Source organism: Athene noctua, chromosome 18 (assembly GCF_965140245.1).
Source record: "Athene noctua chromosome 18, bAthNoc1.hap1.1, whole genome shotgun sequence".
NCBI classification, from domain to species: Eukaryota; Metazoa; Chordata; class Aves; order Strigiformes; family Strigidae; genus Athene; species Athene noctua.
The window spans coordinates 5,570,492-5,586,456 of NC_134054.1; the positions used below are offsets into that span (position 1 = coordinate 5,570,492).

Sequence of the window (15,965 nt, forward strand, 5' to 3'; positions counted from 1 at the left end):
TTGGTTTTCCAGTTTCTGTGAAAACAAATCATTCTGCAGAGCTTCACACCCTCTAGTGGAGATGGGAGCTTGGCACACTGAGGAGCTGCTCTCAAATCCTTCGAGACTGAATTATCCCTACAGATCTGCAAAGCGCATCTAGAGCACTACACACCATGTGACTGCCCCGGGCACAAGTCACAAGTGTCAGTGGAGGAGCAGTTTTATGTCTACTTGCCTGTACACACAATTGCAGCACGTTAAAAATCCTCTCACTTTGTTCACTCACAAGCATTAAATATGAAGAAGGAAGAAAGACAAACTTTGAGAACTGGATTTTATTAATGTTTACCATCTAATTAGGCAAAACTACTTGCTATAACCTAAAGAGACCACACAGATATAATCAAACTGCAAGGGCAGCGCTCTCACCATCCTGCAGAACGATCTTCTGGTCCAGCCACCTGAAAAGAAACGACCAGGACGTTCAGCCACAGCAAACACACTGCAGGGAAAGCTGGGCACAGGCGCCAGAACTGCTCAGCATGTGCACTGGGCACTCAGACCCCACAACGCTGTCACAAACAGCTCATGATCCAGGGCCCTCCTGCAAATGGTTATGCTGCATATTAATTAAAATTAGAAAATGCTTTATTGTTTAAAAGGTAGCTGACAGGAAAATCCTCCAAATAACTTCTTAAAATTAAAATTATTCACACTTAGAAGATACTTTTCTGATTTATATCCAACCTTCCCCTCCTTTATTAAAAAAACCCGATATTTTAAAATATAGCAAAATTTATAAATTTTGGATTTAAAGGATAAATACAGCTCATTTTCCAGGTGCAACTAAGATCAGGATATTTGCAATCACCCTATCTAGGGCTCCACATGCTTTATTCTGACAGCCCATGTAGCCAAAAATACCAATTTGTAACCCAGGGAAGAGTGACATTAGTGAAAGGGAAATGCTTGTGCAAATAATAAACTGATCAAAGATGTCAGTCTGCAGCAGCACACAAGTGAAATGTCTTCTAACTGCAGCCTGTCAGACAGCTCTGCCCAGGTCAGTTCAACATCAGGAGACAAAGCAAAAAGGGAGAACTGGTTGCAAATTCAAAGCGTGTGACTTCTTATCTGGTGTGCAGAATGCAGCTTCGCTCGGAGCCACTACCCAGTCAGGGCATTAGCCAGAAATCCAGCTAGAGACCACTGTCCTCCACAGACCCATCTTCCCTGGATCAGCATCAACTGAAGCATCTAAGAAAAGCAGCATCCCACCTCCAGCTCTCCTTAAAATCCCTCCCAATAGCATTTCTACCCTGAAAACTTCCAACAGCACACCAGTGCCAGTCACCACTTGTGGCCCCATCTCCTTTCCAGCTGGGGAGAAGCTAGGCTCAAGCCTGCGGCGTCACCGTAAAACAAGGCTGCCAGATCAACCCAAGCACATGCCTGATCACACCAGGCACAGGAACGTGACCACACTTCTGCCACAATGGTTGTAGCAGACATCCCAGAGCTTATGCTGGTTCCCGCTGACAGCAAGAGGTCAGATGTGTGGCCCACAGAAAGCCTGCCAGCGCAGTGGTTAACTTAAGAGGTTAACTTAGACTGGTCTGAGCACACTAGAGCCAGCAAAGTGAGCTTGTCCTGAGCTACAGACACTGCTTCATTTCTGCTGAGGAGACACAGTATGAACAGTGTTTCTTCAAAAAACATACTTCATACTGTTGTGGTTACCCTGGCAGAATCAGCTGGGTGAGATGTATAGTGGAATAAAGACACCACCTGATGAACAAGTAGGGGCAACACAAAGAATTAACAGTGAGCTTATTAAACCATCAGGCTCCCAAATTAACACCCCACTAAAATTATCAGGGACAGTTCACACATGTGGTTAAAACTGAAACTGGACACAGCAACAGCGTTATTAGTGGTCTCAAGACAGACACATCGTGTCCTTCTAGCTCAAGTGCTGCTGGTGTGCAGTGCCCCCAGTTTTAAGATCTGATTGGAAATACAGCATCTGGCAGCCGCTGCACAGCCACTGTGGTCTCTACAGCGCAACGGAGCTCCCTCACAAAACAAAGCCACTGTGCTGAGGTGAAAAAGGAGCAGAAAACTTTTTTCCCCTCCCCCAAACCACATAGTCCTTCCTCTCCCTCCCAACCTCTGATTCAGTTAGCTTTCCCATAACGTCATTAACACGCTAAAAGGTTACTTATTTTTGTCTCCTCAGCTTGCTTTTGCTCACAGATGGGCCCAACAAATCCCAGTGCCAGGTCACGGCGAGCAAAGGAAGCATTTTGCTGGGACTGGGGACAGGGAGGGCCTCCCATTTTAGCACCAAGGAAATATTAATTCATTTTATCCTAAACTGCACTGATAGAGCTCACTGATCACCGCAGATCAGTCAAAGCCACATGCAAAACACAGTCTGATGGCAAAGCTGGGTTAAGGAGCACCTTCTTTCTCCCACCGTCTGACAGCTCCTCAGCTGTACAGGAGCAACAATCTGGGGTGACCTCATGGTGAGCCAGATCACCCAGACACCAACAACGAGCAGGAAAAGCTATTTTTTTTTTTGACAAAGAATTTTTGTCAGAAGCCAGGACCACAGCACAGGCCTTCCCTGTGCCCCTTCCCGTGCTTGTGAGAGCACATGCTCACCTGAGCTGTGACCCCAGCTGAACTCCCCAGCTGTAGGAGGAAAAACCAAACAGTAAAGGAAATCACAGATGTAACAAGAGAACAAAATACACAACTTCCAAGAAAACTTTACAATTTGCTCAAGTAAAGAAGCCACCTTATCAGTACTCCCTACCATGGGGGGAACAAACTTTTGGAATTCAGATAATACCAATGAAAAGTCAAGTGAAAAAAATAACGTGCAACACACCTTAACTTCTGCTTTCCGTGTCTGTAAAACATGCCTGCAAAGGAAGGGCAGTATCAGTTTAATTCTGCTAGATGATTTTCAGAAGATTCAGTATACGTTAAAGAAACTAATCTAAAAAACGTTTTTCCTTGGCTTGGGGGGGAACCTGTTGTATGCAGTATCATACATGACCATCAAAACGCTGCATGAATGCTCACACCTGTTACTGCACAGGATGAACCCCAGCACGGAGCCCGCCTGGGAGTTGATCTCGGGCGCGGGTGAGGCTGGCTGGTACGAGGCCGGGCCCGCTGGCCCCACCACCCAGCAGCCCTTCCCCAGCCCTGCGCTTGCTGCAGCACCCACAGACCCTTCGTGTCCCCCACCCAGGAGGGACCCACGGGGCTCACCCGACTCTCGCTCACCTCACGAATGGAAGGACCAAGTGCCAACGTACCACCCGCGGTCACCATTCGGGGCTGGGGCTTCTCTGGGGCTCAGCCCCGGCAGGAAATGCTGCCACGCACGAAGTTCTGGCAAAATTCACAAGAAAAACAAACAGTCCCGGTCTGGCCGCCACCACCGCTCGCCCCGTGAGCGCGGCCTGCCCTGGCCATGCAGCCCCCTCTCGCTGCCCCCCTCGGGCCCGACTCAATTCCCCCCCAGCACCCCTCCAGCCCTGCACCGCCCCGCACCCACCACCCGTGCGGCTCCAACCCCCCCCGGAGGAACCATGAGCCGCGTTTGTCCCTGCACAGCCCCTCAGCTCTCCTACCGCCCCCCGAAACCCATATCCTGCCCCCCGGCCCCCCTGCACTGCCCCCCAGGCCCTCCTGCAGCCCCCGCAGCGCTCCAGCCCCCCCCCCCCATTGCCCCCCACCTCCCACACCGTCCCCCAGCCCCACCGCACCCCATGCCCCGCTGCCCCTCAGTCCCCAACACCCCCCCCACACTGCCCCTGCCCCTCAGCCCGCAGTGCGCCCCCCACTACCCCAGCTCCCCCCAAGCCCCCCGGACCCGCCACGAGGCCTCGCACGGCCGGAAGATCACGGAGAGGAAGCGAAAGCCAGAGCGCCTCGCAGAGCACTTCCGGCCTCCCGTAGTCCTCCAAGCCCTGCCTTAAAGGGCCAGCGACGCCCAGAGCCGGCCTGACCGGCGTCGCTATGGCAACCGGCGGTGCCGGAGCCAGGCCCGAGGGCGGCGTTGCGGGCCGCGGGGGCGGGCAGCCGGGTGGCGAGTGTCAGCCCGGGGCGCCGGGCCTTGGCCGCTGCAGTTCGTGGAACCGCTCGGCGCTCCCGGCTCCGCCGGTGGCGCAGAGGCCGCGCCGGGCCTGGCCCCGCCGGCCCCCGGGGCTGCAGAGGGGGACGGGGCTCACGGGCGCTGCTCGGGCTTCTCCGTGAAAGTACCGGGACGAGAGCCGAGAACTGGGGGGGCCTCTCGGGGGAGATAGAAAACACGACCCCAGCCAGGTCGGGGAACAGTCCGCGCTCTGGGACGGTGCCGGGTTTGGTTTTATATCCCTAAAAAAGGCAAAATCTCCACACACGGAGGGTTCAGAGGCTGCTCTTGGCCAGAGCTGAAACTGCACCCGTGTTAATACAGAGTAAATCAGAATTGAAATCTAATTTTCTGTTGATGGCTTTCGAGGCCATCTGTTTATGTTGAATTGTGCTTCACTTTCAGTGGCTCTGACAGCTCCACTCCTGTCTAAGCGAGAGAGGCTTTTCAGCATGAATAAAGGTATCGCACTCACATAATTTAATCACGAATTTATCTCCAAGACATTTTGGTATAAATAGCCCAACAGAAGAAAAACACTACAACATACATGTAATAGCTTTCTTCCTGATGGCTCATTAAAAATGAATAAGCACTTCGTTTTATTTCTGCAATAACACACTGTAGCAGACTTTTATAAAATATACATACAGATCTAAATCATACCTACAGATCTAAATCATACATACAGATCTAAATCATACATGCAAAACCTGGATGGGAAGAGCAGTTTGTAAAGCCAAGCACCACACTGCAAGCAAACGCTTTTTCAGGTTGCCTGTAAAACCTCCGTGTGGCCTCTCAGTGCCAGCACGTTCAAGCAAGGAGGTTGAATGACCCGGTGACAACTGGTTGTCCCACCAGCCCAGCCCCACGCCGTGCGAGGGCAAATCAACCCGCTGGCTGAGCAGGTAATTCAATACTCCGGTTTCCCATTAGTCGGTGCGCAGCCCGTGCTGCGTGCTGCTCGGAGCCTGCTCTGAATACTAAACTGTTCATTTTCTTGTGATTTTTCCTTCTGGTGCTTGTAAATACACAGGCGGAGTGTTTTACAAATACCGAGGAATGTCTTTCCAGTCCCTATGAAATTAGAGGTCATGATCCCTGTTTTGCACACACAGAATTGTGATACAAAGGGATGAATGAAAACATAAATGCCCATAGATTTGAGGAGCTTACTCTACAAAACCCGCTTCTGTGTTTTTCAGGGTACAAAGCCCTTTCCTTCTGCCCCTCGACCAGTGGCCACAAGCCGAGGGATATTAACCTCCCTCCCAACATAGCCCAGATTTTCACTTATTGCTGGTTTAATGTTAGATGTGGTAATGCTAAGTAGGATAGAGGTTTTTTTATTGTTATCACAGTGAATCCTTTAACAGTGCCAGAAGACAGGCAGAGCACAGTGGAAGAGCCCGGCCGTCAGTCCGCCCAAGGCTGGACCCTGGGACCTTGCATGCAATGGCCACATGAGGCTCCTTGCAGGGCCAGATGAGCCAGCCGGGCTGCACAGGCACCCCGGGCACCCTCACAAAAGAGATGGGCTTTTCCAGCTGAGCTAGAGGGACTCTGAGACCCTCACAACCTTGTTCAACACCAGCCTGGCAGGGAGGTGCAGGAAGCAGGCAGACACCCCGCTCCAGACAGACACCCCCTTCCCTCCGGGGCAGCACATCAGGGCAGCACGGGGGCATGCATGTGCAGAGCCTGGAATTAAAAGCATTTCACAACTGATGCTGCAAATGGTGCAACCTGCTGCACACCTTTGTTGTGTCCTCCTCCCCTCACACACCCTCTTTTGCCTCTCCTCTTCATCTCGGCACTGCTGCAAGGAGCCACAGGCCCACGCAGCTACCCAGCACCAACCGATCGGCTGCCACACACCCCCGTGCTTTCCTTTTCCTGGGCGTAATACTGCCAGGGCTGCAGCCAGCTTTAAATGTTATGTATCTCATTTGTACAGCTGAACCTGTGCCGTCTGGCTAATGGCAGGGACAGGTCTGAAAACAAACTAATTCTTCTTTTTTTTTTTTTTCATTTTTGATAAAAGAAAACATTACCTCTCTGAGATTTACACACTAGATCAAGCATAAACCTGAATTATCTCCCTCTTCTTTTTTTCCAGGGAGCAAATAATAGGTAGATCTATCCATCCGTCTGCTTTGTTACACGCCGCCCAGCTTGGCAGCGTTTCTGTTGCTATTAAACCATGCTCATCCCCCTTGACATTTAAAGGGCCGTTATATGATTACTGTCACAGTCTCGTACGTGGATCCTTAAACCAATTCTCTCCTCCTCTTCCTGCTGATGATGGATTTGCTCGTTTATGCCACAGTAATTTGTTTTTCTCACCCAGTGCTCCAGCAAAATGCTTTCACTGTCAAATGTGGTTTTCTGTACAGTCCTTCCCTGCAGTGCCATGTTACAGCCAAGCAGCTCCAGGCAAATTGGAGCTGCCCTGTCTTTCAGCAGTGTTAGCAAAACCAAATATGCCTTTGGGATCCTGGTCACATCGGGGTTGGATTCTCCCGCATTCGGAGTCGCTCCTGCAGGGGTGCGAAATGTGGCAGACCTGTTGGTGGCTACCCCGGCTGCTCTGTCGCCCCCGTGCAGGATGTCTCGTGGGACAGGTGGACACTGGCTGTGGGTGAGGAGCACACGGCGCTCGAGAGCAGGGAGTCGAGGCTTTCCACCTCTTTGGGAGCCTCTTTTCCACCTCTGTGGGGTGGGGGGTTGCAGCTCTGCCATCAGGTCAGCACACACATGGGGAGACTGTGCAGAGCACAGGGTTTGCTGCCACCAGAGCTTTCCCAGATGATCTGCAAAGGGGAGAAACATTTCAGTGAACCAAGTCCTGAGAGTACCTTAAAGTTCATTTTGGCCGTTCCCGTGTTTACTTATTGGTAAGATCAGAAACACTGTGCTTGGTACCCAGCTCTGCCAGGCGCTGATGGATGGTTTTGCCAGAAAGCTGGTCTCGTACACATCCAGGCATTGCATTGAATGAGTAAAAGCACCTGCCACAGACTGTGAAACAAAGCTAAGCCCTTGTCCCATGCAACAGTTTGTACTTCAGGTGTCTCTGATATGAAAACCTGGCTCTGTACATGCTCCCAGCCTGCTCCCGCCACACACTGCTCACACAGAGGGACTTCATCTGCCCTCACCAGCAGGACTGTCCACTTGCTCCAGTTCCTGCTGCCTCAGAAACAGGCCGTGAGCAGGGCTACCCTGGCCCATCTCACCTGTGGAAAATGAGGCCAGCAGAGATCAAAATGCAAGTTGTTCCCCTTGGATGGAGAGCGTCACAGCTGGTCATGTGGACCTGGACACCTGAGCCCAAGGCACTCAAAGCGTGGGCCCCGCCATGGGGCTGCAGTGAAAGCTTGAGGATCTCTGGTTTAACCTGAAAAACTAAGTGAAAATTTCCTTCTCCATAGAGCTTAGTTGTTTCTAGAATTACTCCCATCAGCATCTCCTCTGTTCCCAATCCCTTGCTGCAGAGAAGGTTGCAGAGGTTTGCGTAGCTGATGAATCGCTATTCAAGCCCACTTGCTTGTAGAAAAACATCCTCAACCAAATCCAGCTGTGCTGGGGAAAGATGTTTTCTCTCTCAGGTACTTGTCACTGTCCCCAGCTGGAGGTTTCTCTCCCATCAACCTGCCAGCAGGGCAGACTGTGTGCACAATTCAGACAGAGCCAGCTGGGCTGGTGTCCTCTCCTCCAAAGACAATAAATCTGAGAACAGGGAACTCAGTGAGGAATTCTGCGTTGGCCAGGCACGCTGCTGATCATGGCACATCCACGCTGCTGCCTCCCACCTACCGGGGGCTTTTTGGAGGAATAACTCATTGTGGCAAAACTTCTGCCAGATCCAGTATCATATATCATCTTTGCTATACCAGGTATTATTTATCCTCCAGCAGACAGCATCAAGCTGCCGAGCAGTATGTCATGGAGCTTGACTAACTTCTCAGGCACAGACTAAAGCTGTGCCCAGCCCTGGGCTCCTCTCTGCTGCCTGGTGGCTCATGAGGCACTGCGTGCATGGATTAACGCCTGCAGAACAGCATCCTCAGACCTCTTCATAGAGCTGAAACAAACCCCAAAGTGGGGTGGTGAGTCCTCCCCAAACTGCCCAACCAGCACATCTGCAACAGTACCAGTGTCCACGACACAAGCTGCTGCGGGATGCTAACTCCTGCCACCAGCACAGGTGGATCTCAGAGATTATGTTTCTTGGCTGTATGCATGTGTGCATGACAGGACTCAACACCAGCAGTAATTCATCTGGCCATCCCATGAAAACTGTGTGACAAGGGCAGGCAGGGAGGTGTTTAGCGTGCCTGCAAACACTGGGGGGAATAACCATCTTTAACAACAGCAGACCCCTGTGTAAGCAGGAGGAATGCTGGGCAGTGCAGGGACAGGTGGTAGCTGGGGACAGCCCTGAAAGGACCATGGCACTTCCTTTATTCTGTGCTCAGGTAGTCACGCTCTGAAATTCCTTGAGATACTCCAGAGCACTTGATCCTTTTCCACCTGGGAGCTCTCTGTACCCTTGCAAGCGAGGTCAAGTCACAGCAGCAAACAGGCAGCAGGAGGCACACCTGGAGCTCTGGTCACTGAAATTGTCCCAAGGAAATTCTTCCGTATTGCATTCTGGGGACCAGCACTGACACCCTCTTGATCTGAAAAACCCACAGCCCTGAACATCGCCTGTCCCCAGCCAGGCACTGCCAGTGCTCAGAGTCCCCCGCCCGCCGGCCGCCTCCCCACCGCCCCGACAAGCTGGTTTATAGGGCCGCAGCCACATGGGAGACGCGCTGCCAACGCAGGCGCCTCGGATGAGTTGGTGCCCTTTGCAGTCTCCTTCTGTTGCATTCCTATATAGTTTGGCCAATTTGCATAACAAACACACGGTATAAATGTCAAAAGCAGCCACAACCATATCTTATTTTTTCTTCAGATTCTAATTACATCATTTTCACTCTAACTTGCTTTTGCAGATAACTGAAGCCTGGCGTGCCGGGGACATTGCCGTCCCACATCCCTGGGGCTGTGCTCCGAGAGCCCAACATCCATCTTACTTACAGACACCCGACGAGAGCTCCTGCCTTTCCTGCAGATGCAATTAGCTGCTCTGTCACAGCTGCCCAGCACAAATGGACCCAGGGAGGAGAGAAAAACACATGTTGAGCCAGGAGACAGACCTGCATGGCAGCCCGGGGAGGCAGATGGCCTCTTCTGCATGCCAAGAGGGAAACTGAGGCAGAAACAGCCAGGGGTCTGGCTCTCTGTTGCAGATCCACGCTGCAGATCTGGGTTCCTGGTGCGCCCCTTGTCTCACTTAGGTTTACACAATTTCTTGTGAAGTGGCCCGAGACCCTGCACTCTGGGTGTTTTTGCAGATGCAGGGTGAGGGAAGACGGCTCCAAACCCTGGTCTTTTCCAGACTTCTCCACGCACTCCATCCCTCTCCCTGCTGAGCTGTGGATAAACCCTGGATAAACCCACCTGCTGCTCTCCGTGACAGCCCCACTGGCTGCATCTGCTGCCTCCTGTGGGGCACATTTTGGGCCTGTATCTAAGTGTTTCAGAATCCCTAAAGCACCACTTTTCATTTAATTCTGCAAATGCAAATGAGGATTTGCAGGAAACCATTTGATTCACGGGTTCATCCTTTATTTTGGCAGATAGCATCAGTTAAACGCCTGCTTATTTCTGCTTTGTGAGAACAATATAAACCACTTAAGTACACATACAAGATAGACTGATCCATAAGTGCTTATGAGCTGTTTGATTTACCGGGGCGTCTTTATCTTTGCTGAGTATCTTACAAAGTCATTTATTATTTAGCAGTAAATTAAAGCAGAGGGTCTGTGATTTTCAACAACAGAAATTAATACCCCAGCACTCCTTTATACCATATATATCTGTAATTTACAGCCCTGAAATTGGCCAGATAGAGCTGCAAGACAATCCGTTTCCCCTTCTCCCTTGTTACCTCCTGATTACTGCTGCACAGGGGGAAATAAAAAATGGACTCGCAGGAGAGACGCTCAAGTCAGTGAAGGATAGTTTTAAATTAAAAGTCCAGTTTTTGTGGCTCTCGTGAGATCCCCTTTGCTTCCCACTCTGCCCTCCCACACACATCACTTATGGATAATATATTGAACATGCTGCAATCTCGCCTTGAGACTGCTGATTTTTAACTTCACCAGTTCTGTGCTCAGGGTTAATTATTATTATTATTAATAACAATTCCACCTGCAAGCCTCGCAAACACATGCAGTGGAGGGGTAGCCACAGTACCCGCAGAGCTGGAGCAAGTGTTGTCTATCCAGAGACACAAGTGACAGCGAGAGCAGAGCTCTTCCCTCTGAGGCTCCATGGAGTCGTAGTCTGTGGGTGATTTTAGGAACAAGGGTGAGGGTGTTGCACTGGAGAAAAATACATCCTTTGAGCTGGCAACCCCTCCCTTTGGCGCTGGGCCAGGTCATCACCAGCAGCCTGGTGCCACGTTCAAGCACAATAACATGGTCAGAAAGTTTTATGGGCTGTGTCGCGCTCTGGTTGACACAAAGAAGCTAATAATTTATAGCAATTTCATGTACTACAAAGGCAAACCATGTCCCTCTCGGATGTAGCTCTGCAAGCTGCAGGGATAAATCATCTCCAGCAGGGAGCAAATATGAGAAAAGCAGAAAAATGACCCCAAACTTTCTGCTTGGCTTCTCTGGATGGAAGAGATGAAGGGGCCCTGCAATCGCCCTCCTGGTGCAGGTCATGTCCTGGCCAGCCTGTACGGGTGCCCAGGCTGTGCTGGGGTTTCTGAGCCCTGCCTGCAGGCACCACGGCGTGAGCTGCTGCTGCCCAGACAGCCTGCACGCTGCCCACAACATCCCCTTGTATCGCATTTTGTCCGTGCCCACAGGAGTTCCCTGTCCTTCTGGAGGCCACTTGGGCTGCAGAGTACTGGGATGGCACCCCAGAGGCATGGGGGGACAGGAGCTGCGCCCCAGGGGCTGTGTGGAGCCATCTGGGTGGCAGCAGGGGTGCATACACCAGCCACTCCTTACTCACCAGCAAAACGAGCCATCTACACAGCAAGTTCCTCATGTCTGGGGCCTCCATGGGGACAGGATTTGTGCTTTTGGACAACAGATCCATCTTCAGGAAACTCGGTCCTGCCCTGGGTGCTGCCAGCCAGGAATGGCACCCATGTGCACCACAGATGCTTTCCCCCTCTCTAACATCTGACATCTCCGTGTTGGAGCCACACAAACCAACCTCCCAGCATCTACCAGAGGTGTTTCACCACACCAGTGACTGGGGTATCACCACACCAGCACTGGGGCCGCTCTTGCTGCGCTGCTGTGCCACATTCTGCCACAAGAACCCAACTCCCCAGCCTGACAATCCTGCAGCATCGGATGGGATGTGACACCCCGTCACCTTACTCTCACCACACTCACTTGCTGCAGTTCCCCAGGCAGTCGGCCGGGTGGACCACTGCTGGATTATACGAGTGCCCTTCAATTTCTTGGCTAAATTAAGAGAGTAGTTTGTCTTGCAGCAAACCAGATAAACAGGAGGAAAGACATCAGGGAATTCAGCCTTTCACAAGTCACGTTTTTCCCCTCTCTTCTTCTCAAAGTGGAGAAATTTCCAAGGAGAAACCGTTGCAGTATTATCTGTCTGTTTTGGGGAGAAAAGCAAGCTGATTAAAAGCAAACATAAAGCAAGAGCTTGGGGTCCCAGAGGCTCCCTTGCAGGAGTTCAAAGGAAAAAAGGAATAAAAGTCAGGAAGCTTTAGAGCAAGACATTTAAGCTTTGAAGATTGTATCAGTTACGGATGAATTAAAAGACAGAGTAATTAGCACTGGAAGCTACAATACCTGAAAAGATGGGGAAAACTGGTTTCTTCATGCTCATGAAGTCCTTGCAGCAATGCTCGTGCCAGGCTGGGTTTATGGCCCAGGCACTCGCATCATCACTGGCAGCATCTGCATGTGGCGGCTGAGCCACGGCAGCTGGGATGAGGGTTATCATCAGGAAACACGCGGCCCTTTGCATTGCTTGGGACTGCAGCCCACCCTTGGACCCCCTGCCTGGAGCAGGGATGGGGACAGCAGCACCCTGCACTCCCCTCGGGGCCTGCACCAAGCCCCAAGATGCCGTGACCTGGAGGTGGAGATAAGGTGGGAGAACAAAACTCCTTGATGAGTGTTGGGAGGCACCTGAAGCTTATCTCCTCTGTGCCTGCCAGCTGAAGATTATAGGCTTTTATTTTCTTCTTCCCAGTGGAAAGGGAAAAAAAGAGAAATAGGGGGAAAAAAACCATCCTGAATGCAAAGCATGAGCCTGAAATAAATATCACGGCTATGTTATCCCATTAAAAAAGCATTTAGCTTGAAGCTTTGAACACCTTGGGCCTTACAATGCTGGGCTCTGACTGTGATGAGCAATGGGAATATACCTCTGCCAGCTGCTGTTGGCTCCTACCTCCTTGGCAAACCATTTATTCTCTAGTGCAGAATATTTTTTAGCAGAGCCACTTGGCTTCAGACCTGCTCAGGAGTTGATTTGCTTGAAAATCAGCAAATTAGACTAGGTACTTCGGTAGATCAGGGGTCATGGGCATGGAGGCAGGTCCCAACCCTTGAGGGGTTTCATCTTCCCCTTTGGAGGCAGGTCAGGCTCCCCTTGCTCTGCTTCTCCTGCCGTGGAGTTGGGACTGGGGCTTTTGAGCTGCTAATTTCTATCCTAGTTCTGCAGAAAGGGGACGGCTGGACAATTGTGCTCTGACAGTCCTCTGAGGGCAGTGAATCGACCAAATCTCTAGCAGATGAATGGGCAGGAACTGCTTTCCTGCATGCACACACACAACCAGGGCAGCGATAAGGATGTTCAGTGAGAAGAAAAAAACCCAGGCAGATTCCTATCAAATAATGTGTTCCCATATAAGTGATTCTCAGCAGCGTGGAGACCGAGTTGGGCTCTGTGGCACTTCAAGAGGGACGTTCAGAACAGTGTAGATTAAAAAAGCTCTAAAACTGTGTTTGCACTGCAACAAAGTTAATTAGGTTTCATTTTTTTGGTGGAGGAGGTAAAATCAGTCCAGGCAGCAAGGATCAGCTCCAGCCCCAAGAGCCGCTCCAACTGTGGGCAGTGCTGAGGGGTGAGTTGCCCTGGGGGGCTGCCCTGGCTCAGGTTTTACAAACTGGGTTTGCAGTTCAGAGCACCATCATCCATTGTCCTTGGTGGGGTGACAAGAGCAGGTGTCATGTCACCCTCCTCCATTGAGAGAAATCCACCCCAGTGGAGCTGGGCACATTCCAGCCCCTCCAACCTCATCACCCTCCACTCTTCACAGCTGCCTCTCCTGCTACTTTTTTCCCTCTTTTTTTAGCTAAAGCTCAATTCAAGCAGATCAAGGCTGACCCAGGCTAGCCCCTCCTGCCAAAATTTTCATTCCTTTCGATGGGAAAGATGTGAGGAACCCTCATCACTGATGCCTCCAGCAGCATGTTTCAAACCCCTTCCTTGCTCAGGAGGGCAGCCGTGCTCCTGGCTGCTGGAGGAGTGGGGAGAAGGGTGACAGAGCAGTACCCTGCAGCTGGCAAAGGTCTGATGATATTGTTAAAAAGCCCTGGAGCAAGCTTTTTCACCCTAGACCATATATTTAAAAAGCCTTTTCACCCTGGACCATTTAATGACTCCAGATGCCCCCATCTGCAGAGCCAAGGCAGGGGCAGGGACACTATTTGCAAGGCCCCTGCCCGGTGTGTGCAGCAAGGGAGCAGCTTTCCCCCTGGAGGGGGGCATCCCGCCGGGGATGGGGACCTGCAGGAAAGGCTGCACCCCTCGTTTTGGCTACGGGCAGGTACCCACCATGCCAGCTCTAATCGTCCCCATTGCCACTAGATGTCAGTGAAGACTGGAGCTGGGGCTGTGCTTGGGGAGGGCTGGTCCTGCCAGCAGCGCTGGGGAAGCAAAAGCGGGGTTCTTGGGTGATGGGCATCGCCTTGTACCCCTCTCTGCAAGGCTTGGGGACACGCAGTGGGACCTGCCACCTCCAGGCATGGGTTTGGAGGTTTCCCCCGCATCTCCCAAGGGGTCAAAGGCCTCCAAACCTTGCAGCCGAAGGTATTAGGACTCCCGATTCCCCATCCCTGGCACTAAGCAGAGATCATCCTTCAGCCCAGCTGGCAACTGCTCCTCGTTAGGCAATAAGCAGCGTGTTAAAACAGCAAGGGAAAGAAATGGGGCAGTTTCTTTGAAGGCTGTGCTACGAGCAGCTTGTTAGTGTGCATCAGGGGCGGGACGCAGGGTTTCTGAGGGAGCTGTGTGGGTCCTGCAGGCTGGCATGGGGTGAGCTGTGGGGTCAGCTGTACCCCAAGCCTGGGCTCTGCACGGGCCCCCAAGCCCTCTTACCAGCAATAATGCATCAGCTATTTAACATCACCCTAAAAACCTCCACCCCTTCCCAAGTCAACTGTTTAACATCCTCCTAGAAGCATCCTCCCCTTCCTGAGTCTTGCCAGATCCTTTGCTTTACCATTACAACAGGTTTCACCGTGAGTACAAAGGGCTGTTTAGGCTTTCTCACTGAGGATGGGCCACACCGCAGCCCTGAGCCACACCAGGATGCTCGTGGGAGGAGTGGGGCAGAGGACAGCCCCCAGCCCGGCTCCTCCGACCAAGCTGAACCTGATTCCTCCATCTCCAGAGGTCTGGACCCGGAGTTTTGCTGCTGTCACCCAACTGCAATGTCCCCGTGGGAGCATCTCCCCTCTCCAGCAAGCTGGGCTCACTTACACCATCAAAATGTAACAAATAAATAACGAACGCCTTATTTCCATGGAAAGTGAGGAATAGTGGATGTTACTGAGCCAAGCAATTTGAATTTGCACTTATTGGATTACAACACATTGGCTTCAACCTCCCAATGAGAAGCAGTTTCCCACCACCAGTAGACGATTATTTAGGCAGAGTTTGAAGTAACTCCCCAGCCTCCCCCACCAAAACCCATCAAGATCAACCCTTTTCCCCACAAATATCCCCTGGAATTACCATTTTCTAGTGAAAAAAAAAAAAAAAAAAAAAAAAGAAAAAGCTTTACATCAAATTCTCAATGACCTCTGGTTCTGGGCTGGAGTTTCACAGTACTAAATACTACAGGAGCACAAAAACTCCATTCTCCTGCCAACCCTCCTCAATGCATATTTGGGGGTCCCTTTGTCCTCCCTGTTTCTAGTCCTGACACCCAGCTGCTGTGTGCCCCATCCCTTAAATACAAAAAGTGCAATTTCCAATCCCATTTCTATTCCTACAAACGTCTTCTGAGATTCAGAATGATGCAGAGGAGCAGTCCCCTGCAGGGCCCACATCCAGCAATCCACCTGAAAGTCCACACTGATTAAAAGAGGCTTCATTTTCACTACAAAATAGCAGAGGTTTGAGGGTTTGGGGGGGTTATTTATTTCTTTCTTTTAGTTTGGTTTGACTTTTTTTTGTTATTTTTAAATGGTCTACTTGCTGAAGGCATTCTTGTAGAAAAAGATTGTCTTGCGCTCACCAGGACTGGATGGAGATTAGTTTGATGGGCTGGAATAATCTATGCTGAGCCGGGGCAGAGTGAGATGGGATGCTCTGCCAGATTTTGCAAGATTTTAGCCAGCATGTGCAGGGATGTGAGGGTCTTGGAGCAGTGCTCATCAGCTCTGCAGTCCAGGCTGACAGGGAAAAGCCAGCACTGAGCAGCTTTGCCACGTTCATGGCAAGCCCAGAGATGCTCTAAATATTAAGTGGGATTTGCAGTGTA

At 51.2% G+C, this 15,965-nt stretch overlaps 1 long non-coding RNA gene and 1 other non-coding gene across 2 annotated transcripts; both read right to left on the minus strand.

Annotated features, from left to right (window-relative positions):
* Positions 1-171: 171 nt before the first annotated feature.
* On the minus strand, positions 172-3,951 carry LOC141967832 (uncharacterized). The gene is made up of 3 exons (XR_012634765.1): positions 3,878-3,951; positions 3,286-3,393; positions 172-443 (listed from the first exon to the last, which is right to left on the minus strand). It is a non-coding gene; the product is annotated as an uncharacterized LOC141967832 (long non-coding RNA).
* LOC141968109 (small Cajal body-specific RNA 16) lies at positions 3,028-3,207 on the minus strand. The gene has a single exon (XR_012634809.1).
* Positions 3,952-15,965: the final 12,014 nt, after the last annotated feature.